The sequence below is a fragment of the Lutzomyia longipalpis genome, chromosome 2 (assembly GCF_024334085.1).
Source record: "Lutzomyia longipalpis isolate SR_M1_2022 chromosome 2, ASM2433408v1".
Taxonomy (NCBI): domain Eukaryota; kingdom Metazoa; phylum Arthropoda; class Insecta; order Diptera; family Psychodidae; genus Lutzomyia; species Lutzomyia longipalpis.
Window position 1 is genome coordinate 32,394,095 of NC_074708.1, and position 25,048 is coordinate 32,419,142.

General features: G+C 37.6%; 1 protein-coding gene and 1 long non-coding RNA gene across 3 annotated transcripts in view; one reads left to right on the forward strand and one right to left on the reverse strand.

Moving 5' to 3' along the window:
* Positions 1-25,048, forward strand: part of LOC129790334 (uncharacterized) — a 163,411-nt gene that overhangs the window by 63,251 nt on the left and 75,112 nt on the right. The gene's annotated exons all lie outside the window — the stretch shown is intronic.
* LOC129790428 (uncharacterized) lies at positions 10,826-11,642 on the reverse strand. The gene is made up of 2 exons (XR_008750553.1): positions 11,137-11,642; positions 10,826-11,061 (listed from the first exon to the last, which is right to left on the reverse strand). It is a non-coding gene; the product is annotated as an uncharacterized LOC129790428 (long non-coding RNA).

Sequence of the window (25,048 nt, forward strand, 5' to 3'; positions counted from 1 at the left end):
TTTTATTAATTTTTTTATCAGAAAATTTATTTTGAACCAATTTTTTTATTGAAAAACGTAGATTTTAGGCCGTTGAATATTAGATAAAACTAAGTTAGAGACAAAAAAATTGTCTTTTTGATACGAAACAAAATGTCCATTTCACATTCAAATACCTTTTTGGAACTCGAAAATATTTCAAGAGCACGAAAAATGTTGCCTAATGTGGATTCTGGCTTACCTATTTTGAAATAGAGAGAAAATTTCATAAAATAACCCACTCATCAACACATCTTTCCTAATCTAAAATTGTTTTGCAAATGCTCTATTGACTGTATTGTGGTCAATTGAGGGTCAAAGTTTATGTTATACATACCGACTCCTTACAAAATTATCCACCTTGAATAATTAAATAACATGCATCAGATTTTGCATCAAAATCAAATCAACTTTAGACATGTTTATTCTCCTCAATGCTATTCTCATGGGATATTCAAGCATCCATCTATGTTTATTGTGTACTGCGCAGTATTATGTAGGGTACTGAGGGGTAATTGTCTTTAGTGGTGCAATCTTGCGTAAAAAGCATCAAAATGCTGTAATCTCATTAATTACCGCAGGATGAATGGTTATCCAAATTGAAGTGGTCAAATTTCCATCACCTCCGCCTGCATCACCAATCATTTCGACATCCCCTAACATCGCATATAACATATCCCTCCTCTATGTACACTGGTGAGGGGATTATTCCAATAAATAACACTAGACGAAGTACTGCAGAACGAAAGGAATCTTCCGACAATGATCAGAAGTTAACGAACCGGAAGGGCGTTTGGTTGTAGTCAGTCATTGTCTTCTTGCATGCATATTAAACTCATCCTTTTATCTTCTTTCATTGCATAAATTGATCCTCATACTTGGCACCGGTAGCATAGATGATGCATCTCTCTATCGCTACAGGATGTCTTGTCCTCATTGGCAATGTATCAATTTCCTGGAATTACTTTGCAATGTTACCAATATATGTATATCTTGGTATGAACATTGGCATTATGCTACCCATTGTACACAATGTCACTCGGCAGGATATCGATAAATGAATTAATTTAAAGCTCATATTTCATATTAAATTCTTGAGATTCATTCGGTAAATGCATTTATTTGTCCTTCTACTTGCCTTGAAAGTCCTTATTTTCAAATTTCTTTATTTTGTGAGCATAAAATTGTTGAAATTTACATTAAATAAAAAATCAACTTGATTAACACTAACGGTAGAATGAAAGCTCTCTCAAATATATAAGAAACTGTAAAAGTTCTCTCACGGAAAAGCTCTGCAAAATCTTGTGCCATGCAGGTGCATTAAAATGGGATCTTTTTCAATTTTCTCATCTACCATAGATCACTTCCACCTGAGCGCGTGTAGGTGTAAAGAAAATCAGGAAGACACTCGTGGTAAAATGATTATACCATCGTACCACGAAAAAATGGAAATCAAGAGGTGCACTTGCCGTAAAAAACTCATTCAAAAGTGAAGAGAATCCAGACGCAAAAAAACACATTTTAGCACTTCTTAGGAGACATTAATATTTGTTTAGGTGCGCCATGCGGTGCTCCTGGCGACAATATTATCCACATAGTATATAGGATAATAATTCAAATGGTGTTTGAGCAATTTATTCTCATCCGCCATGAATAGGACACACTAAATTCCGACGTTGGAGCTTCCGCATGGGACCCGCCCCCGTTGCCACCCCCCATTCAGTGTGTTTGAGTAAATATTTGCAAGGACAAGTCGACCAAATAATTAAACGAAGAAACGTCAACCCACCGCATTAAGCATACTCTTGCGTCAACCCCCCTTTTGGCGCTCCACACAACTTCTTTGTTTCCAACGACGGGACTTTCAACTTCTAGGTGGGTGGAATCTCAATTTTCATTCTTGGCAGACACCCCAAAAATCATTCAATGTTGTACGACAGAGGCATTTTACACTTCTTGCCAAAAATTTAGAAACAATTTGTTAATTCTTCAGTATTTTATTAATAGTTGTGATTGCAATTGATTACCTTTTGAGTATTTTTGGGACCTCACGTTAATATACGTTAATTTTACGTCGTAAACAGTACGTCATTTGCTCAAGCAAAAATAGAAAAAAAAATCAAAATGTCGCTGTGAAAACGTATTGAAAGACACTTTCAATCGTTTTTTCACTCATATAGATTAAAAAAACTGCCCAAGATTTTTTTTATAAACCTTTCTTTGCAACTTTTATGCCACAAATAGATATAAAATTAAGGCTTACACCTATTTCTGTGTTAAGCATTCTCTTGGTTCTCTTAATTTTCTATCTGAATACCATTATTTTAAAACCTCATAATTCTAATTATTTCCCCAATAAAACTACGGAAATTTACGAAAATAATTTGTTTAAAATAAATCTGTCCCAATTATTATGATAGCCACTGTATTTTATAAACAGAGAGGAAACAATCTATACAGACGACCTCCCTTTGGACCCAAAAATTCACAGGAGACAAACGATTGCACAAATAATTAAGTCTTTAAGTCTCAGCGTTTTGTCAATAGCAATTTCCTCAAGCTCCCACCACCCCAGCTCCCCCGAAAGTCCAGCTCAAATATCGTGAAAATAATGAAAATAACTTTCGCTACGTAAAACTTATTGTATAGAGGGGGAAATGGAGGTGAATTTTATGAGTTCGCTGTCTCGTAATGAAAATGTACATTTGCCCATTCAATATGTGGGTGCTATATATGGTGGCTCCTCCCGGGAGGTGGGAGGGCATAAATGAGAGTCAAAGCAATATACAAATTGATATGAATTGAGGAGCTTACCACACTCTGATTGTATGTTCTTCATATAAAAATTAATTTCACGCCTGGAATGTATTTTCTCAGAAGCACACTGTTCTGTTTGCGGTATAAACATTTCACAGGGGTGGCTTAGGGTGGCAAAGGGGGTGGGGTGGGGAATTTTGGAAGGGGACAATCTCATACATGAAGTGAAGACTTTGCGTGCATTTGGAGCGGAATCTGTGGTATGGAATCAAGAAGTTGGGTATGTATACAATCAATTAGTCGCTTTCCATGGGAGAGAAAAGCTCCTCTTGTCGTGTAATAACTGAGAGCCACAAATTAATTCGCTCGCATCCACCATCTATCCCGGCATCCCTGGTACTGTCCCTCCTTCGAGATTCACGAATCTTAATTAATCTCCAACCATTTGTCTTCACTTTCTCATGCGAAGTTTTCCTCTCCATTCCCTCCTTCCCTTAGACAGCATTGGGGTAACAACCACAAATAGCAACCCCTAATTTCCTTATGTATGCCATTTCTCCTGCACTTCACGTGAATGTCATATACAAACGGGCTTTTAGTGATCGCCTCCCCCATCTTTGATGAAAAATAAGCCCTAAAACTGCCGGATATACGGTGGTTTTTTGGTTTGAGAGTTTTTTAATTAGCCTGTCAATATGCATTTAAAACTTTTTCTTATAAAGAATAATAGAAGGGGGAAAAGGGAGATTCTGGAAGGAAAAATGGTGGATCTTTGTTGACCTACATATCTCGTAGTCCATAAATTAAAATAGCCAGGGAGATTTTATTATAATAGAGTCAAAATTCTCTTCCCCAGAAAAATTTGCAAGAAAATTTATTTAAAAATTAACGATCAAACGTTTGGTTTAACGTAAAATTTTACTAATATTTCACCTGGGAGATGCAATAAGAAAATTCTAATAAAATAATTGCTTTAAAATCAAACTTAATTTTAAATGTTTTTCCAATGTCTTTTGATTAGGAAGAAAAATTGCAATACATGTCCTGATAATTCCATAAATTCCTTTTACAACTTTGAATAACTTTTCAGCAGAGTCTGCAATAAATTCCTGTTAAATTTCAATAAATTTCATGAATACAAATTTTCGCATAGCAGAAACCCCCGTCAGGCACTCACATGTAAAGGAGTTTAGTAATTCCCTTCACACCTCTTTCATGCATTGTTGAATGTTTGGTGTGTATAAAATACCTCACGTCTTGTGCATCCCATTTCCGGGATGTGGGTTCCACATCCCCGGGAGTGCCACGACAAAAGTATGAGCATCTTTGTGACAGAAAATTTTCAAGGAGCATCGAATAAAATGCATAAAATATGACAGAAAACAGGATATTCCATCGGTGTGGAGTATCGTGGAGAAGGATGATTGAGTGCATGACGCGATGATTTCTCAGTGCAAGAAACACCTTCTCGTTTTATGCATAGCATATGGATGGAGATATTGTGCATTTATTCTCCTATCGACGAGCGATGTATCACCGAAAAAAGCTCTCGCTATCGTGGGAGCTTTTCACCAAGATATTTCACCATGCTGAAAGCTCCCCCGGAAACCGTGCTTTTTGCACAACTATTTTTACTCTTCTCTTACCCACCCTCACCCTCACCAACCAACCAACAAAAAAAACAACCCCAAAAGCGACAAAGTATCTGAAAAGGAAAAGATATGGTGGAGAAAGAAAGGATGGTGTATTTTCCCGTATTCTCTGTCTTCCGACTCTTAGTAGATATGTTGTCGACTTTTTTTTTCTTACTTGAGCTGAAAATGGTGAAAAAAAGGACGAAAACTCACTTCAGCGTTTTAGTGAGAAATTGATTAAATTATTGCGAAGAAGAGGGCAAAATTTAATTTTCTCCTCTTTCGAATGTTCCTTTGAACTTTCCATGTAAAATGTATTATCTCGTTTGCCATTGCATTTCTACGACACTGTCAGGACGTTACATACAATTTTAATTCCGTTCCTTTTTTCCCGCCATTAGTTTGAGTGCAAATCCAAGAAAAATAGCCATATAGCAGAGAAAATTCAATCAATAAATCAAGAAATAAATAACCCCGCAACTGTCTTGATCATGCTATGTCGTAAACAGCTCTGGAATTAATTCCAAAGTACGTGATTCATAATTTGAAACAACAAAATTTATAATTTTCCACAGAAAGGGTAGATTAGAATAAAAAAAACACCCTCTGGCATAATTTTGGATTTCTATCTATTAAAAAAAAATTATTATAAATTATTTATGTATTAAAAGAAAAGAAAATTCTATTGCAAGGTGTTAAACGACACCTGTTGAGTTATTTAACAGTTGAAAAGCTAAAGAGGTTGATTAAAAGACTTTTCTAATCATGATTTGTTCATGGAATTTTTTAAACTGTTTTCTTTTCATTTTTTATTCATCCAAAAGCTTTTTAATAGGTATGCAAAATGAAGTAAATTTAATTGATAAATTATAAGTATATTATTATATCCATAATTTTTCAATTAAAAAAATGGTAATATTGGAACGATTTCTCTCCCATTTATCTCTAATGAAAAACATAAAACTAGCCTTTTTGCATGGAAAATCTTTCCTTTTATCAAAGCTTCCCCAAAAAAGTTCATTTCTTCTTCCTCTTTTCATTCAGGAAAAAAAGACATAAATTTCAGATGCAGAATGCAGAAAAACCATAAGTTAAACACCCCATAAAAATACTCATAAGATTGCATATAGAGGGAAAAAAGACTTATTCAGAGGAGAAAAATGAATGAAAATCCCCGAATGTGAGGGGGAAAGAATAAAAATTAATGCTCGACTCTCCAACCAATTTATCTTATTTTGTTTGTTATTTCCAACACCCGGAATTTTTCTTCACACGTTCCCCGAAAATTATGAATATTGTTTTCATAAATTTCCACACCCACCACCATCCGAAAAACCATGAGATTTATTGCGATTTTCGCACTCATGTGAAAGCACGAGGAGCTTCGTTGCTATGAATAAATGTGTGGGAGTTTTACGGGCAGGAAGGGAGGGGGGGGGGTTAAAATGTCCAGGAGGGGTAGGTACACACATAGATGAATAGGGGGAGCAACTACAGGGATAAACAGATGATTTTTCAATGAGATTTCCAACACGAAATATTCCAAAATGATAAATATCCCATGAAGAGCTGAAGTAAAATACTGCTACGAAGCTCTTTTTTTCCAGGAGCGAGTCAAGCCAAGCCCTCTCGTGGAGCTTTTAGCTTATATATGACATGAAATGCACATAACATTTCCACCCACACACTGCCTGGCAATCATTTTAAACATGCACGAATTAATTGTGTCGTTAATGCATGGGTATTTTGCAGGCAAAGTGGAGTTTTAGCATTTTATTATGCTTATTTTTCTTTCATCAACCCACCTCCCCCGAAAAAAGCAGCAAGGGTTGGGTAAATAAATTAAATGCATTTCATCCCACATAGCTTAATTGGTGAAGCTTTCTGACGTCTCAATTGTTCCCATGGTGTTCCCGCGTGCCCCTGCCTTTCCCCCCAACCACTATACATAGCAATTTTACTGTGAAATGTCTAACGAAGAATGAAGAACTTGATGGAGCCGGAGTTAGCCACACCTCACCCCCCATTTTATGGTGCACAAGCTCAAAGAGAGTGATGGATAAATTACTTCGAAAAGCAGAAAAGGCAAAATGGAGTGCCGGAATGAAATTTAGTGCACGCGACCGAGACAAAAGTGTAAATAAACTCAAAAATCCTCATTGATTTCGTGAGCAAGAAGTGGATGATGTGGTAAAAGGGGTTTTAAATTTAAATGTAAAGGAAAACAAATAAATTTTTCCCCCATTGAAACCGCCGCAGATATAACAATTTTCACCATGGAGTCAATTTTTGTACATAGTTAGAATGCATAAATTGCGTGTTTAGCTATATTTTACACATCAATTTGATTCCCAGAATAATTCCTGACACAATAATCAAAAAGAGAATTTTGTGATTCACCATGTTTACCAAAAATTTGTGCAAAAGCTCTGCGAAGAAAAGCTTAAATGGAGGCTTTTCAAATGGAAATTTCTTGTGGTTTTTTTACATTTAAAATTTTAATGGGTACGAAAACCCCCGAAGGGTGTGTTAAATGTGAATTAGTCCCTACATGGCCCTTCTTCTAGGGATTAATGGTTCTGTGTGAAGAAAAATTCCCCATGAAGATGCTTGTAAAAGTACAAATTTAATCTCTCATCCGGACATATTTCAACTCTGACTGTAAAATTTTCATGGAAGAAAAAAAGAAATAAAGTGACTGGCATTGTTGATGGGAAGAGCAATGGGAAAGGGACTGCGGGAGGACAATGAAGTAAAAAAAAGGAAAAACATTCTGCAGTCAATGAGCGAGGACAGGCAGGGAGCATTAAGCAAATTTAAGCTTACAAGATCCTACCTTTTTTATTTCCCTGAGGAAATTTTCTCTCCATCGAAATTATACACATTATGCAATGCAAAGGTATATATAATCTGCCCCCCCCTTCCTCCTGGTACCCGTATTTTTCCACCAAATACCCTGGGAAAGGCCAAACCCCGGATGGAATGGGCGAGGGAACCGCACAAGGACGAATCGCAGGTGAAATTGTTTTAAATCATTCAATCGATAAATTGGTGTGGTGTGGCATTAGCATTATTATCTGTCTCAATCGAGTCCCAGCACCATGAATAACGCCGTTTTTCTGGTATTAAAGCTGAACATTTTGGGGTTTTCTACAACTTTCATACAATAATTCCTCAACACACCCAATATTCAACTATTTGTTCACTTTGGCTGAATGGTAAAAGCCTACACAACAATACCAACAATAATCAAATCACACGTTAGTTTTGTCGATAGACAAATACAATATTTTTATGAGGCCCCTCCTTGATTGTTGGTGGAGCAATCACATTTTGTTCATCGCGGTTATTTCGAGTGTTAGATATTTTTATTGCTGTTACTTCAAATACACCCCTATTTACCACCCACATACAGCAACTTGTAGCCATCGTATCTATATTCATTTATATCATCGCATTTAGCTGTGAAGATGTTTATTTTTAAAATATTGCCTCATGTAGGGGTATCCAGGACAAAAAATTAAATATGCAACACTTCGGGAAATGGACTGAAAATCCTTTTTTCTGATGAAATATTTAAAAAAAAAATGGCCTGAGACAATATTCTAAAAAGGAAAATTCGCCACCAGAATGTTCTAATTATAAATACAATGAATTTCTTAGAATCAAGGGAAATCCTGCTATCAATAATTAAGTTTTTTTTGCCTCAGATTCCTACGAAGAATCCTTTTTTTTTGTATTTATTTATACAATAATAATAGAATATTGATTTGTTTTATTTATAAATTGAAGTCTAAACTTAAATATTAATATGATAAAGATATTACCTACAAACATATCATAAAATGTAGGTCAAGCATTTGATATATATTTTTGCATCACTTCCACAGATAAAGCAGGAAAATATCTGTGAAAATTGTAAACTTTTATATCATAACACGGAGAAAAACTTTCAGCTTGTCACACAACCCCCATCAGCTTTTCCACAACTTCATCCGCGTCACGGAAAGAACATTATCAATGGGCAAAACGAGGTGTGTGGGATAAGGAAGGAGAAAAAGAGAAGAAAGTGAGTTGTATAAGGAATTGTTAGTTTAAGTTGTCATCGATGTGATGACACAAAAGATCGCAAGTCACCAGAAAAATTTTCCACATGTGATTTTTTTCCCATTAGTGGTGAATACCACCATCAAAAACGAAAAAAAATACGAAAAGTTGGTGATGCGGAAATGGAGATCTCACAATTTGAGGTATACACTGTGATTGGATTGTCACTGGCGAATTGGTCAGGGTTTTACTTCAATTTATGTCTGTCAAGGTGGAATTTCATGGGCAAATTGATATTGGCAAGTCACCTGGTGGTGATCCACTGAAAATGCTCGTAATTCTCCTTAAATCTCTAAAGAGGAATTTCCTACAAAAGAAAGAGAGCTTTTTTCCATCACAAGTCATGTGCGAATTATGATTCTATTTGGGATCAAATTGAGACACTAACTACAAGTTGTTCAACGAGGCAGAATAATGTTATAGAGAGTTTAATTCTTATGCCAATATTTCGTTCTGTTAGATAAAGAATTTCTATAAACTTAAAAATAACTTGAGAAGTCAAGTCACAAATAATGACGTAGAAATTGTATATTCTGATCTCTTATCTGCACCTAGAACAACTCTTCAGTGCCCGTCGTTACCTTGTTAGGAAAATGTTCCAAAAAATTCAGCATTTCCCTTCAAGAATCACTAAATGAATCTCCTGGCGGAAGGTGAATGAAAAACAAACCACAGCAGGGGTATAAGGTTAGAAAAGAAACAGCAAAAGTGCGATGAATATTTATTGAAATAAATAAGCAGCCACCCCTAGGGCTTCCCTCCCTTATACATAGAGCAGCAACACAAGCAAGGTGACTCTGGGGATCTCTTGCACAGATGGTGGCTGGTAAACCACCCACCTGATTAATGACTGTATTCCGTGTGCCTCTCTCTCCACCCTCCCCCGCTATTTTCCCCCTCAAACCACGCATTGTCCTGATTACAAGGCACCCAAAAAACAAGGAGGCACACACTACTGCGTACACCGTGGGTCCGCGTGTGTGGCAGTCAGTACTCAACCACTCGACAAATTCTTTCGAAATTTTTCGGTGGAAATTTCCAACTAATCAAGAACAAGGCAGGAAATATGTTTCTGCTCCTTGTTATTATTTGCCCTCATAAGGTACCGTATTATGCATGAACAAATGAAAGAAATTCCATGTGAATACACAGCCGCGCTATATACACCCTCACGGAGAATCTCTCTTGCAAAGGAATTTTATTTCGTCGACGTGAATACCCTGGGAGGAGGAAGTAAATATGGAGGAGTTGAATATGGGGAGAAAATTGGAGATGCCGACAGTGGGGAATCCTGCAAGACACCCTCGTGAATAATTAATGCAGCAGAATGAACACACCTTTGTCTGCATTTTCAGCACTCTTTTCCACCCCCACGTATAACATACGCATAAAATGAGCCGGTGAATTGGCGCCATAATGTGTGGCGTACATTTTTTAAGGAGCACCAAACCACCATTTGGTGTTTTCCGCGTATAAAGATTTTATTGGACGCCCACACGCTGTGGGCACAGCGTACGAAAATGTTGTTATAAATGGGACGTGGATGGGGACGCCGGGTGGCTTTATTGGCTACACTATTGTACTGTAATATTTATTGGATACTTTTCGCACCCATGGACCCAAAGATGCGGCTACTGAAGCTACACTCGGAGAAATGTTGGTTTATTGTTGTTTGGTGTTGAACATACTAACCTCCTGACAAATTTTAAAGAATTAAAGAGGATTTGTTTTAAAATCTTTGACTGAGGGGCTAATTCTGGCAAAAATATTTTCTTTTCTTTTCTTACAATTCGTGAGTTATAAGGTTTTTTGGCATTCTCACAAAAAAAAACATATAAATTTGTAAGATCTAAAAAGTTTCACAGTTCAACTTTTAGAACACGTCGCGAGAAACATTTTTGCTATAATAGAAAAGAAAAGGTTTTGGTATTCCGGCCGAATTTTTTCTTATAACTTGTAAGAAAATCTTACAAAATCATGTGTTTTATAAGGACCTGCTGAGGTGCTTTTTCAATCTTTTTGTGAATTTTGTGACCACCAAAGCATGATTCCTTATCATCATAGGCAACAATTGACTACTTTGACGGATACTTTACATGAATATGAGTGTTTGGAATTGTTTTGGGTTGTTTTTTAACAAAAACTTTTGTGAAATATGTGGAAAAAGTCTGACCATTTTTTTTGGGAATTATGCCAACGAATGTCAATACTTTCCAGAGACTTGGCCTTGAGGAAGATAATTAGATTATGCCTTCACGCAGGCTGCACTGAAAGATATTTCTGTATAGTGTAGATTAAAAAGCAAAAAGTTAGAGTACGAAAAGCCTTTTTATTTAAGAATATTAGATTCCCGACTTCATGCCTTTATGGCCATTCTGTAAAGCTCTGTTCTTTCACAAATGCTTCCAGCATCCCAGGATGGGATTCTGCTTATTAAATAAACATTTCATGCTGCCTGGGACTTGTCCGGGTATCTCTTCCCGGAATTTGTGGATGCTACAGAATGTCCAAAAGTTCCGGATGATTCAATTTTGCCCATCACAATCTAGATAAAAAAAATAAAAAAAAAACTCTTTATCATGTAAAATGCAAAAATACTTTAATAGGGTTAAATTTTTACCAAAAATCCCGAATAATCCATTGTGTTTTGTTGATAAATTCACTTAACTTTAACCTCATTTTATTTGTTTACATTAACTTTTTTCACTTCGTCTATTTTCGGCATTTTCAGTTTCACTTCGTTTTTCAACGTTAACAGCGACATCTGTTTTCGACTTCCAGTTTCGGAGGTCTGTTACTATAAAATAATGAAAAAGAAATTTTTGCTGGAACAGCAAACCTTACAAAATCCCTTGCAAGCCGAAATAAATAGAAAATAAACGTCCCTTTTCAATAAATTTCCTGTAATAAAGTTCGATCCGAATTAATTTTATTTATTTTCTCAATGTCAAACGTCACAAATAGCGACATCTAGTTACGTTTTGGTGTTTTGAGGGGAATGTTCTAAAAAGGTGCTATAAAAGATTTTTTTTGCTGGAATACCAAATCTTACAAAATCCCTTGTAAGACGAAATAGATAGAAAAGAAAATATTTTTGTGAGAATAAGCTCCTGAATGTTCTTTAAGGAGGATTAAAAGTCTTTGAATTATAGAGTTGAAGCCCACTAGTGATGAAAGTAGAATTTTCGGTACAATTTCTTTTTGCTTAAAGAACTTTATTAAAAACTGACGTTTTAAGCAATTTCAGTCCTTTCTTAGGGTATTAAATGAATAAAATTTAAATTACGTCAAAGAACAAGACATCTGTGATCTGAGTACCAATTGTGTGCGAAAGAATAGGACACTTCTATTAATGTAAAGTTTTTATTAGGTATACGTAGTAATTTTGATTAGAATTGTTTTTAAACCAGAAAGTTCTAATAAAGAATCCTAGTTCCATCAATAAATAATTATTTTTTTATTTAATTTAATTCTTTCTTCTCTCTGTCTTATTTTAAGTACATTTTTGCTAAGATCCTTAACAGCATAAAAATTACTCCAATATCCTTACTTTCCTATATATTTTACAAAAAGATCTATAAGGAATTCTCCTTTAAAATAAATGCAATTCATTGATTCTTAAAAAAAATATTTTCTCTGAGTACATTAAAAAGGTTAGAAGTGTGAAAAAAATTCTCAAGTGCAATTTTCAACACATTCCACCCACTTCCTTTCCATGAAGTACTCGGTGTGTATAGTCAAGTGGTTGGAATCCCTTGAAATTCCACAAAAGCAGCCAATGGTAAAAATAAGTACCATGATGTTTCTGGGATTCATTAAATTTTGATATAGAATCCTTTAATTCTTTGCGATGAACTTTTAATGCAATTAAATTTCTTTGGGGGCCCTTTTCTGTCATTTTTCCCAGTGTGTTGATAAAAAAAAGAACACCCGTGTATTTCCCCAGAGTTGCTGCTCTTTTCCATGTACCACGGAGCCCCATTTCACTGCCCACCCACACCCTATTCGCAGTCGATTTTACGGAGGGTTTCTGCACACATTTGTCTGATTAAATTTTTCTACAACTGATGCTCCCACGGCCCTCCCGCCCGAAATGTAAAGTCTCTGTGCGAGAGTAAATACTGTGTGGATTTTTTTTCCTATAGCCTGTTAGCATTCACCCAATTCCACCCCCCGCCATTCCACCGGGAAGCATCCCCGGGAAAATCATCCCCGAACGTTACACCATTCCGCCGTTTAAAGTTCAATGAAATATGCATGAAACAGAAGGAAATAAATCATGTAGGTATTTTAGCGCAAAAAAGGGAGAAAATTTATCTGGGAATAGAGATTCGGAGGCGGGGGTGGGGGTTGATTGAAGCCACAAAGATGGAATGAAAGCTCAAAGCCATAAAGTACGAGTAATTGATTATTTTTCAAAGGGAACTCACGGAATCCTCGCAACTAAGCAAAAATCGATGAATAGCGAGTGATTGGAAGAACGGAAGGATGGCGTAAAGAGTTTTTTTGCAGTGATACCCACTCTCCCCCGAAAAAGATAATGAGGAAGTAATTTGAGACATGGTTAGAGTGAACAATTTGTCAAAATTGATATTTTTCCGGTATGTCCTTTTTCATTTTTATCAAAAATTTCCTCACAGAACAACAAAAAATTGGGCAGATAGCCTACAGAAGTGTCCAGCAGGAAGACATCCCCTTTTGTGGACCACCCCCCCCCCTCTTGTAAATTGTGGGCAAGAAGAGAAAAAAATGAAGAAAACCCCCGAGGTATCGAAAAGTGGAAAACACCGAAGTCATTGTTATCAGTGTGCAAGGGGGTCACATCACCAGATTCTTCGTGTCAGCAGCTGATGTATTGTTCAACACAAACCTCCCGAAAGGAACTTTCTCCACTCTCACCAGCCCTATAGCAATGTGGAAAATCTCTTTTCATAGTATCGATTCTTTTCCATCATATATGTTTGTGTATACTTTTCCTGTTGCAAAAGCACAACATCGCGCACATGGAAAAATGCTTTGCGATCTTCCACTGGGGAATGTTAAATAAATTGTTTTCCTTTTCCTCTCCTTTGATTTCCTCCCATAATTCTAATAGAATTATGGCTTTTCTCAACGACAAAAAGGCCCACTAATGTCAATAGATTCAATTACAGTGGGAATTTTTACAAAAATTGTTGAATTTACGGGAAGTTCTGTGATTTGAGAGATTTTTTTTAGAATATTGAATTTATTTCAAGATTTTTAGTTTATAAAAATAAATTTAGATTTAAGGACTGTTTTTTTTTAAAAGGTTTTATCTACTAATTCAAGTTTTATTCTTTTTTTTAGGTAATTTTATCGCCCAAATCAAACGACTTTGGCCATCCTCGTATGATCAGAACGATATCCCTGATAAGTACCAACTTTATTTTATTAACTAACATCTCTCTTTCTCAATATGTACAAAAATATTTTTTTAAGCTTTTGACGGAATAGACGAAATATTATATATAATCCGTACAATCCTATAAATGTATCTTTTTTAGCTGTGATTCTTTCTTCAAAGAAGCACAGCTTCTGTGTACACTCAAAAATCCAAAGTCGTCAGATCGGGCTCAAACTTGGGATGACCACGAATTAGGGTCCCCACATTCCAAAAAACGTATGCGCCAAAAATCGGTCCGTCCGTCCGGCCGTCCGGCCGGCCGTCCGGAACCTTTCGCTAAATTACAAGAGAACGGTAATAGATAGAGACTTGCGGTCAACGGCAAAGTTCATATATCGGGTAAAAGACATACGATTATGAAGTCAAATCCACCCCCCACCCCTTCGTCCGCCATTTTGAATAACCTCAAAATTTTGTTTTCGCTATATCTCAGCCCCTGTAATAGGTAGAGGTCTGAAATTTTTATATGTTGTAGGGGCCATCAATACCTTTCCAACGATACCTCATTTTTGAAAATCGGTCAAGCCGTTTAGCCAATATGGCCGTCACAAATTTTCATCGAAAATCGGCCATAACTCGAGAACGGCTTGACCGATTTTGATCAACTCGGGCTTAAATGACAGATCTCAAGAAGCCCTACAACCGCTCGGAACATTGCAAGTTCAAAAAATGACCGCAAGTTGCGCTAAAATCGAAAACAAAATTTTCGATGAGTTTTCGATGAATATCTCGAGCACCGCTTTATAGAATTGCTTCAAATTTTGATATGTTATAGTTGACTATATTATCTAGCTCCATGCCAAAAATGAAGAAAATCTATGTAGCCGTTCCGGAGATATCGCGTTTTAAAGTTAACATGTCATATCTTGAGTTGCATAAGACCAACGCCCCGCGAAGCGGGGCGTTTTTACATATATAAAAGTAAAGTAAAATATATATAAATGCATAGATATACACATTATATATACATATAAAAATGCAAAGATAAATATTAAATAAAAATATAGCATGGATGGAACAGTATAAAGCGAAAGAACGGTAAGTAAAACTTACGGGCTGTGATTCTTTCTTTGTCAGTGAAATGTGAAGATGACTGAAAATTGAGGATGAGCAAATTTTGAGGAAGGCTTTCTCGCGTACCGAATCACAGCCAACGCCCACCACGATTATAAGGTTTTCTTCAAAATTTCTGCGCGTTGGCTGTGATTCGGCTCGCGAGTAAGTCTCTCCTCAAAATTTGCTCATCCTCAATTTTCAGTCATCTTCACATTTCACTGACAAAGAAAGAATCACAGCCCGTAAGTTTTACTTACCGTTCTTTCGCTTTATACTGTTCCATCCATGCTATATTTTTATTTAATATTTATCTTTGCATTTTTATATGTATATATAATGTGTATATCTATGCATTTATATATATTTTACTTTACTTTTATATATGTATATATATTTTTAATATTCAATGAATTGAAAATTTTCTAGTAATTGATTTTAAACTTTTTTTTTCTGCCAAACATCAATTCAGCTGAATTTCGCTAATGAGTCCCAGTCAAGTACCAAAACAATTTGCTCGTTAGTCGTGATTCAGGGTGTATTAATCACACACAAAAAAAATTTTTCATTCAACCCCCTGGGCTAGCTAGGCAAAAAAAACTGGCCGTGCCCCTGGGGAATTTTGCACAATTTTTTCGGGAATGATAAATCACACAAAAAGTCTTGAAATGATTTAATGATGCACTGCTTGTCCGGCTGGATACTTGCATTTCTGACATGTCACTGCATTTTTAATTAAATATTCAATGTGACAGGATCAGTTGCTCCTGCGGTGGGCCTAATAAAAATTCTGACGTCATTAGCAGCACTTTTTCCCCCACGATGCTCCTCATATCCACTTTTCCACCCTCACATGAGCTGACAGAAAGGTAAAATTTTTTTTGACGCCCTATGCACTAGGCGAAATCCAACCCAACATTTTGTGAATATCATTTTTCCATCCAACCCCTTTTGTGGAGGTTTTTTTTGTTGAATATTTTCCTCCCCCCATCAGTGGGAGGGGGATGGAAAAAGGAGTGAAATTATTATGTAAATTGGTGGTGGTTGTGTAATTAATTTAACCATTTTCCATGTGCGCGCGTCAAATTAGTATACGGCGGGAGAGGAATTGTGAAATATTATATTTTGGGGCGCACCCTGTGTACAGGGGGAGAATGGGGATGGTTGTGTGGAGAAGAGCGCGCGGGGACAGCAGATACTGCTTCTGTTTAACATGTGCCGATGTGGAATGTAAAGAGAGTACAAATATGAGGATAAATCGTCTGCCTTTGTGATGATTAATTGAATTTGCACGACTTGAGTTAGTTAATCTCGTGCTGCTTGGCAACTTTACTCTGTCCCTCGTACCCATACCCCAGAATCCAAGAGATGGCGCGCAACATCAATACACGCATCATGTGGTTTTACTCCACTCAATTGATGCGAAGGGATGTACTATGAGGCATAGGGGGGTAGATGGAGCACAGGGCGGGGTGGTGTAGCCTCCCCCATGAGGCAGCAGACAAGAAGCGTCCGGAAATTTGACGGATAGCTTTGTCGTAATAAAATTTGTGAAATATGATTTGAAATAACTGTCCGTGAAATATGGGGTTTGCCTTTCATTCCCTCCAACATCGTGCGCCTTATCGGGTGGCTCGATGGAGAGATTTCCTCCAGAGAGAGGATTTTTGGGTCCCATGTGAGAGCCACATATATAGTACATACACTATATACATCCCATCGAGGGTACAGTTGGAGACCACAATGACGCTCGTTAGGAGACCCATCACGCACGCATCATTCTTCCCAATTCACCGTGCACTGAAAGAAAAGCTCCATATATACCAAAATGAGAGGATGGTGGTGCGGTGTATGACAGGAATGAAATGATGCGAGGTCAAATGGCAATATTTCACCATCTTGTCATGTACTTGGTCATCGTTTGTGTGCCATAAAGCACCTCCTAAAGGGGATTCAATGGTGGCATCCTTTCTTCTGTACCATTCTTCATCGATTCAACCGGCTTTTTTGCAATCACGTGCTCAAAATCTTCCAAATTTGCCCCATAAACAGAATGTTGTGCGTCAAGAGTTATCCTTTTGCTTTACTTCCTGATGAAATAGATTGATTCCTGAATAAGGAAAATCATTTTTTTTTATAAAAAATGAAATTTTATGTTCAAACTTCTTTTTTTCTATTTGGTATTTTTAAAATTCTATGTAGTTCTTAAAGTTTTTCTAAGAAAATTGTTCTGTTTGCAACAGGAGATATCGTATCTATGGGGATTTCTACAGCAAATACGATATTTGCTGTTGCAAACAGAAATTTTTTGTGAGGAGTAGGACAAAACATCTCACGAATATTTTGATTTTGAGCTTTTAAACAAAGTTTTTTAGATCACAGAGTAGTTCATTGGTCGTGTACCCGATTTTATTAAGAACATTTTCTTTTTCAACGGATTTTGCCACTTGACGGGACCTGAGGAGTTAACCGATGACGTTATTGGAGACACTGAAATATGAAATTCATCACAGAGTTGCCAAAAGAACTCATCTACTCCTACTTTCGCACCAAAACCAACAAAATTTCGTCTCCAAGTACCGGAGAATAGAGTTCCTCAACTTTTTAAAGATCATAATAACCAATAAAGAAAAAAAAAATTCAAAAATTAATTCGAATTCAGCGACCAAGAAATCTTTGAAATTTTAAGATTTTTTTTCTAAAACTCCAACTATTTCAAGGATTTCTTGGTCTCTGCATACGACACATTGGGCCTAATTCAGCGACCAAGAAACCCTTGAAATCTTTGAATTTTGTACTGAAATTTCAAGATTTCAAGCTTGTTCTTTTGAGTTGCTTTTCGATTTTTTGTTAATTTTTTATGATTTTTCTTTTTTACTATATCATCTTGTGTCGGGGGAGACCCTCGTCTGTGCGGTTTCACAATGGCACTGTTTGTGATGCCCTCTGCTTGCACCTCCATTCTCGAATGTGTATTAATGATCGTAGGGATTTACTTATATCTTTTTGATTTTTGATTAAGCGTTAGTTTTCCTTTTTTTTTTTTTATTAAATGCCCTACAGCAATTATGCTGGGCCGCGTCTCTCAATTATGTAGTCTTATCTTATAAGCAAATATTCAACCCCAAATTTGTTACCCTGGCTTATACAACCTGAGAAGGAGCTTTTCCTTGGTTTTGCTCTGGAGGTTGGTTGACAACACTAAGACGCCCAAGGGCGCAAGAAGATAGGACAAATGTAATTGAGATGAATAAATTTAAAATGAAATGAAATGAAATGAAATGAAATGAAATTTCAAGGGTTTCTTGGTCGCTGAATAAGGCCCATTGTGTCCAAATAATGTAATAAAATGTCATCCGACAAACAAACATCTTCTAATTATTCCAAAAAGCATGAAAGATGTAAATGATGATCCTAAGGACCGAATGGAGTTTCAGTAGATGCTTTATTTTAAGAAGAAGACGCGGGAACGACCTTGATTCTTTTCCATTTTTTAAAAACAAAATAAGGAATCAAGGTCGTTTCTGTGTCTTCTCCCTAAGATCGGAAGTACCTCAATACACTCACACCTTTAGTTAGAAGTGTAATAGAGACTGATAAAAAAGGAGAATGAGATATACCCGCGAAGGTGAAAACAATGCGAGCAAATATGTATGTATCTCAATGTTAGAAAGATATGACACTCTCAGAATTTTGGAAGATGAAAATCAACATCATTGAGGATGCATGATGGAAGCAACTTGGGATGAGGTCTCATGCATGGAAGCATCTTTTTGCTGGAATCATCCTCTACGATTTTAAAAGAAAGACTGTATATGGGGCAAAAAGTAAATCTATTAGCAATATTGGGAATGAAGAGGACTTCAAGAATGATTTCTTGAATTTTTTAGACTCGCGACTAAATGATTTTTACACAAAGGGAATGAATGTCCTCTCTAAAGAACCAATTTGCATCACAATTTGGCGGAAAAATTATTTTGGGAAAAGAAAATTCAACATATGCACATCGACTAAAATTTTTGAAAATGAAGGTCTTAGAAAAAATAATATATAAAAATTAAAAAAATTTAACAGATTTTGAAAATATATTAAATTATCTTTTCAACGATATATACTTGATATTTGGAAATAAGTTGTCTCCGACATATCTGGACCTCAAAATGGAGACTTCAGAACCTGCAAAACTTATGCATTAACCCCATTATCCTAATAGAAACCTACATGGCCTACATTCCTAACATACTTCACTTAATTTTTTTTTTTTGTGAAAGACAAGGAATTAAATATAAATTCACATGTCCTTAAAAAACTGAAAACATCCCTAACTACCACATTTAAAAAAATCTCCAATTTTGATGGCAAAACCTCCTGAATAAAATGAATCTACACGAGTGTGAGTTTAGGGATTACATTCTCCCCCCTAAATAGTGGGCGCCTGTCACAACTTATGCTTTCGGCACATCATTCATTTCCGGACACCACACATCGATTGAGCACTGAATCCACCCCCCGCATGGGTTTGGGGGAGAGAAAAAGGCACATATCTTCGATGGTGTACGATATCAACAATATATTGTGATTGATTGCCAACCGTTCATACACCAAATAACTCCATCTATTTTTCATAAATGCGACTTTTTTGCGATGCGCCAAAAGAGATACATTTTCACGATAAAGCACCACTAATAATATTTTCGAATTGATGAATGATGCGAGAGCTTTTCGGACAGCACACACACTCTAAACTGTCTGATGTAATGCGACATTTTTTGGAATTCACCTTCCATCCAACCCATATCAAATGATTATATACCTTTTCGGGGTTTGAATGTGGAAAGTGGGGTTGTTGTGAGGGGCGGAGGTGGGTGGGGTAGGTGTTAGTCCAAGGACCTCATTCGTAACCCATTTATTCACCCAATTTGTATCTCTCGCCCCCGTTGAAGTGCTTCTCTTGGCCACTTCATTGAAATACAAATAGTTGGTGCCTGCATAAGAATGAGGGCCCATTGAGGACTTCAACAGTGTGTGTGTGTGGTAGAGGGTGGCGTATAAGTATTTCTGGGAAGGATTGTGGGGCAATTATAGGTCACCCACGTCGGTGGTTTTCACCTTAACACTATACCCAAGAAGAGACCCTCTCTTCTACCCATTCATGCAACACCATCACGCCTCCCTTAAACCCACTCACAATCATCGAGACTCCAATTCATTCCAAATGTGGCATCATACATAAATAATTCCCTTCAATACCATTTCCGACTATATCATTTTGATTCAGACAGTCATTCATTTAATAACAATTCTTGAGAGGGAGGTGGGGCTTTTCTTTGCATCATTTGTCAGCCTAACCACTGGTACCCAATGACCACGCCATGGATTTACATGCTACAATAGCCTTGCAATCACGGCTTCACTCAAACCCCCAATTGATTTCCTTGGTTGCTTTCATTGAAGCCACGGGTGTATTTTCCAACTTATATACATACCAACACGGAATTAACACCATGAAATACGGGGCACGGAGTTTATCTATATGTATACTTTTTAACCCCAAAAGCTTGCATACTGACATCAATTTGTGGGAAATCGATAGAAGTTTCGGATTGATTTTCACAAAGCGTGCGTGACTGAGTGCCACGGATGATCAAATTAATGGACTGCTTCATGTTATTGGTAGTTTGGAGGTGTTATGGGAATGATGTCTGGAACAAGAGCAACTTGCTATTGACCTAATAAACTAAAAATTTACTCTTATCCCTCCCATGAACTTTTGCAGAAAGTACATACGTGAAACTTTATGCCGGTTATTAGACTTAATGGTTTGGCGGGGACTTCTGTGGTCTATTCGAGATTCCTCTTAACTTTCTGCTTTAATTTTGCACGGATTTTCTGGGAAATGGCATAGATATGTTGCGAAATAGAGAACTTTGCTAAATACCCGGCGTCTCCATCTACGTATTATAATCGTCTTAAGCTCAAATTCAGGAAGCTTTTTAAAGTGCAGTAAAATCTTAAACAAAAGTTTAGGATTTTTTATGTAAAGGACGCACAATACTTGACTAAGAAAACAAATACATAACCGACTATTGTCTCAATAAATCAACATAACTTTTATGCGGCGTAGCCATTAGTTTGCAATAAATATAATGATTAAACTACCCACGCAAGGTGCTTAATTTTCTCCCTAATGATGCTCGTCCAAAAGCTGCATACTAACCGCGCAAAATTCCCTGCGTTGATCCAAAATCAATACTTAATTTCCAAAATCACCACCAAGTCGATTCGTCTTGGTTTTCCCAATTACCGCATTACGTGGCAAGATTGGCAAAGTGTTTCAGTGAAATTTGGGTGCCCTATGTCCACCCTTGACCTCAAGCTAAAAAATCGATTTTTATCCATGCTATGGAATTTCTAGGCCAATGTTTTTCCTTATTTTTTTTTGGCCAAAAAGCACGCGCTTTCCTACGATATGGTGGGCAATTCAATAAAACCGCGAGCAATCTCGGTACCACCGCGCGCCTAGGAAGCCACCATGGAAGCCGGAAAAAGCCATAAGCGCCAGCTGGATTAGTGTCAGCTCTGGGTGTAAATCAAGTGGGATTAGTAAGGGTAGTACTTGTTGTGCTGCCACATTGGGATACAATGTGTTTCGCCTACGTCTAATCGATTCCCATACCCGCCAGCCGTAGCCCCCCCAACTCCGCGTGCTTTACTCACTTCAGCGCGCCCACGAGCTTGACAAAATGCGCGGCATAAGCGAATAATTGGAAGAAGAGGAAACTAAACCAGGAGGGATTCCAAGTTGTTGCTGCCTCACCACCGCATTGACTTCTTTTGGGGCCGTCTCCCCCATGCGCCCCCCAACAAGGTGTTAGGCGGATTAATTATCCCTGTCATTGATGTTTTCCCCGCTCCGCAAGACAAAAAGTTACCCATTTGACACGGAATCAGGGAGGAAAATCAATGATTTTTTCCCCATACAACCACTCAACACACCTGAACCACCCTTCCGTGTCTCCGGCATTCTAGTGGTGTGCCCCCTCCCGAAAAAAAATGTCCGCCCTTTTGTGCGCCCCCGTGCCATTAATCGTGCCAAATGAAAGCAAAATTATTCTTGTTGAGAAAATTCCATTAGAATGGGTGGATGGGAAAGGCGAAAAGAACAAAACACAGAGCACACAGTACGAGATTGTAGTTGTAAATAAAAGTGGGATTCCTTGAATTTTTTTCCTCATCAAACTTTTCCTCCCTCTCCCCTGAGCTTCCGTCACGGAAAACCGCACACAGACCGCTTCTAGGAATAATCAGAACTCGGTCAGAGTTTTCTTTCGAGTATAAGAGGGGATTTCTTCGAGTAGATTAATTTCCAGAAATTACTTCCAATCACTGTCAAGAAAAGACGTTTTTATTTTGTTACAAAATATGCCAGTCTCTGCCTAGGAAGGCTTCTGATTATTCCAATATCCTCTGTATTTATTTCATAGAATAATACTCGATGATCTCAAGAATCGAACAATATGGAGACGCCTGGTGGTTTTCCTTATTTTCTTTTGCTGCAAGAAAATAAGTGTAAGATCGCAATGAATTTACTCAAAAATTTAATTAAAAATCTATATAACTATATGGTGGCGCCTGGTAGTTATCAGGTTCATCCGTTAAAATTAAATTTAAACATTTTATCCCCTTCTTAACCATCAATTCTTCATGAAAACAACAAATTAAAACAGAAAAACTTTATCTACCTCATCCCCAACTCTAACTTCCTGAGAACTTCATTTCTGTGGGGGTGCGAAAAGTATGGTCAAAAAAAAAAAGAAATAAAACACAGAAAAAACGTGTGCGGTGGAATGGTTCAAAGTGACTGTTCCGCATTTGGAAAATCCAAAATAGGAATGCAGACACAGAAAAAAAAGCGAGCAGTCGCACAAGAATGGCGACACCGGGAATAAAACTTGCGCTTTCCGCTGCTTCTGACAGTGACTCTCGCGCGCAAAAGTTTATTTCAATTTACAAAGTTAAGCGAACCATGGGGGATGGGCGCAAAAAATAATAATGAACAAACAGAAATTGTTTACCGGATTGCATATTCGAGTATGTTTGAGACTTTTGAGCTTGAGATGCGCCAAAGCAAGAAATCAAGCGCTATGTGGATGAGCTTTTTTTGGTGGGTGGGAAGGGATGTTTTTTCTATATGTGTGTAAAGTTGAGGATGGTGTGACTGGGGTTGATTTCCGCCCCATCGTCACCATTCCACTTTTTAGGTTTGGTCTCTCTTGGGATAATATCTATATATGTATGTAGGAGGATATGAGAAGGATGAGAAAAATGGCAGTCTCTGCGCGTTTTGATTGCGGATTTTCCAATTCCGAAGTGCACCAAAAGAGATTTTGCCGTTATGGTGGGGATTTGCTCCTTCAATTATCGTCCTATACCCATCCACTGCGATCCCCCAGCAAGTGTGAGGATCTTATTGCCACCCACGAGCCAGTGGGCGATGTCACTGACAGCATTTCTGCTACTTACACCCACCAACACCACATCCCACTCATACCCCTCTGGCAATTCCATCATTCTGCTGGCGACGTGGTACTTTTATTGCCATGATTAAATATTCAGTTCACGCGAACACTTCACCTCATCTTGTTAACTGATGGGCGTCCCAGGCATTTCATTTACTCCCCAACCCATACTTCCCCTCATCCGCAAACTGTGGCAACAGTGGCCTTCATCCTTGAGTACACCACCCACCCCCACTCATCCCCCCCCTTGGAGGAATCGGCTTTATCCGCCACTTGGTGCCTTTTATTGAAAATCATGAAAATTGCCCTCTGTGCCATATAAGAATTAATTATACGCGCGCAAAACTCTCTGTTTTCACTTCGCACTTTATCCCCATAACTTCTAATCTCCACCCACATGCGCCCCCAGCATTTTCCAGGACATCCGTCACCTCACCCAAACACATCTCCCCATCAAGTTCTATAAACAATGAAAATGGGGCGGGGGAGGTATGGCTGGGGGCGTGGGGGGAGCTCGAACGTTTATATTAGTGTTTTTGTTCATCTCTAAATGCAAAGAATAAATTTCCTGTCAATTTCGCCGTTGTCCTCCACCCTGCTGGGCGATAGGATAACGCGGAAAAGTGAATGTAAGTAAGGAGTTTCACTTTATCTTATTCATTGTCATTTGGTAACAAGAGGAAACGTGCGTCGGATGGTGGGTTGTGAAAAGCGAACGGGTCACAGTCGAGAGGTGAGAGCTAGAGTGGCTGATAAAATTCTTAGAAGATCCTTTCTAGGAATTTTTAATATCGTTTAGAAGAAGTGAAATTTGAAAGCTTTTTTACAATTTTTATACATATGTGTACATTATGTATGTACATATGTACGTACATATATAGTTCTTATATAGCACACTCTATTTCTTAACCTACAATTGCCTAAAAGAGTATAGATAGTTATTCCGGCTCACAGTGCTAGGCTGCACGACAAAAAGGAGATGAGAAGTGACAATGTACATAAACATGCGACTAAAGCAAGTATCGCACGAGGCAAGGGAAACTTTCCGCAAAATCTCTCCTCCAACACAACCCCCTTTACCACCGCCCAAAGTCACTTGATAAAATTTAAATTCATCGCCAGCTCGCAGCCACTAATCAGGAGAAATTCAAAGTTCAGCCCACCCCCTCATACCATCTCCAGCTCTTAAAACTCCCGCACCTTTCTTTTCCACCACCCCCGCATTGTGGCCCATGGTGTGTCTTTCGGTAAACATCCATCGGAGTTGGATCCGCATATAACCTCCCTCCATCTAGCATTTGGTGGAAAAAGAGCACGGTATGGTGGTTTCTGGGCGAAGGTAGTGCGCGACAAGCACAGGGTTAAATATATAGCTATTTGGGAATTCTCAGCATCTCGTACGGCATAAATTATCCCATTTTGTGTAAGTTAAATTATTTTACAAGCCACTCTTTGATGTGAGCTGCTTAGCAAAAATGTTTGGTTGAATGTTTGTTTTGGCAGGAAAAAATTTTCTCCCATATTTTCATGTATAT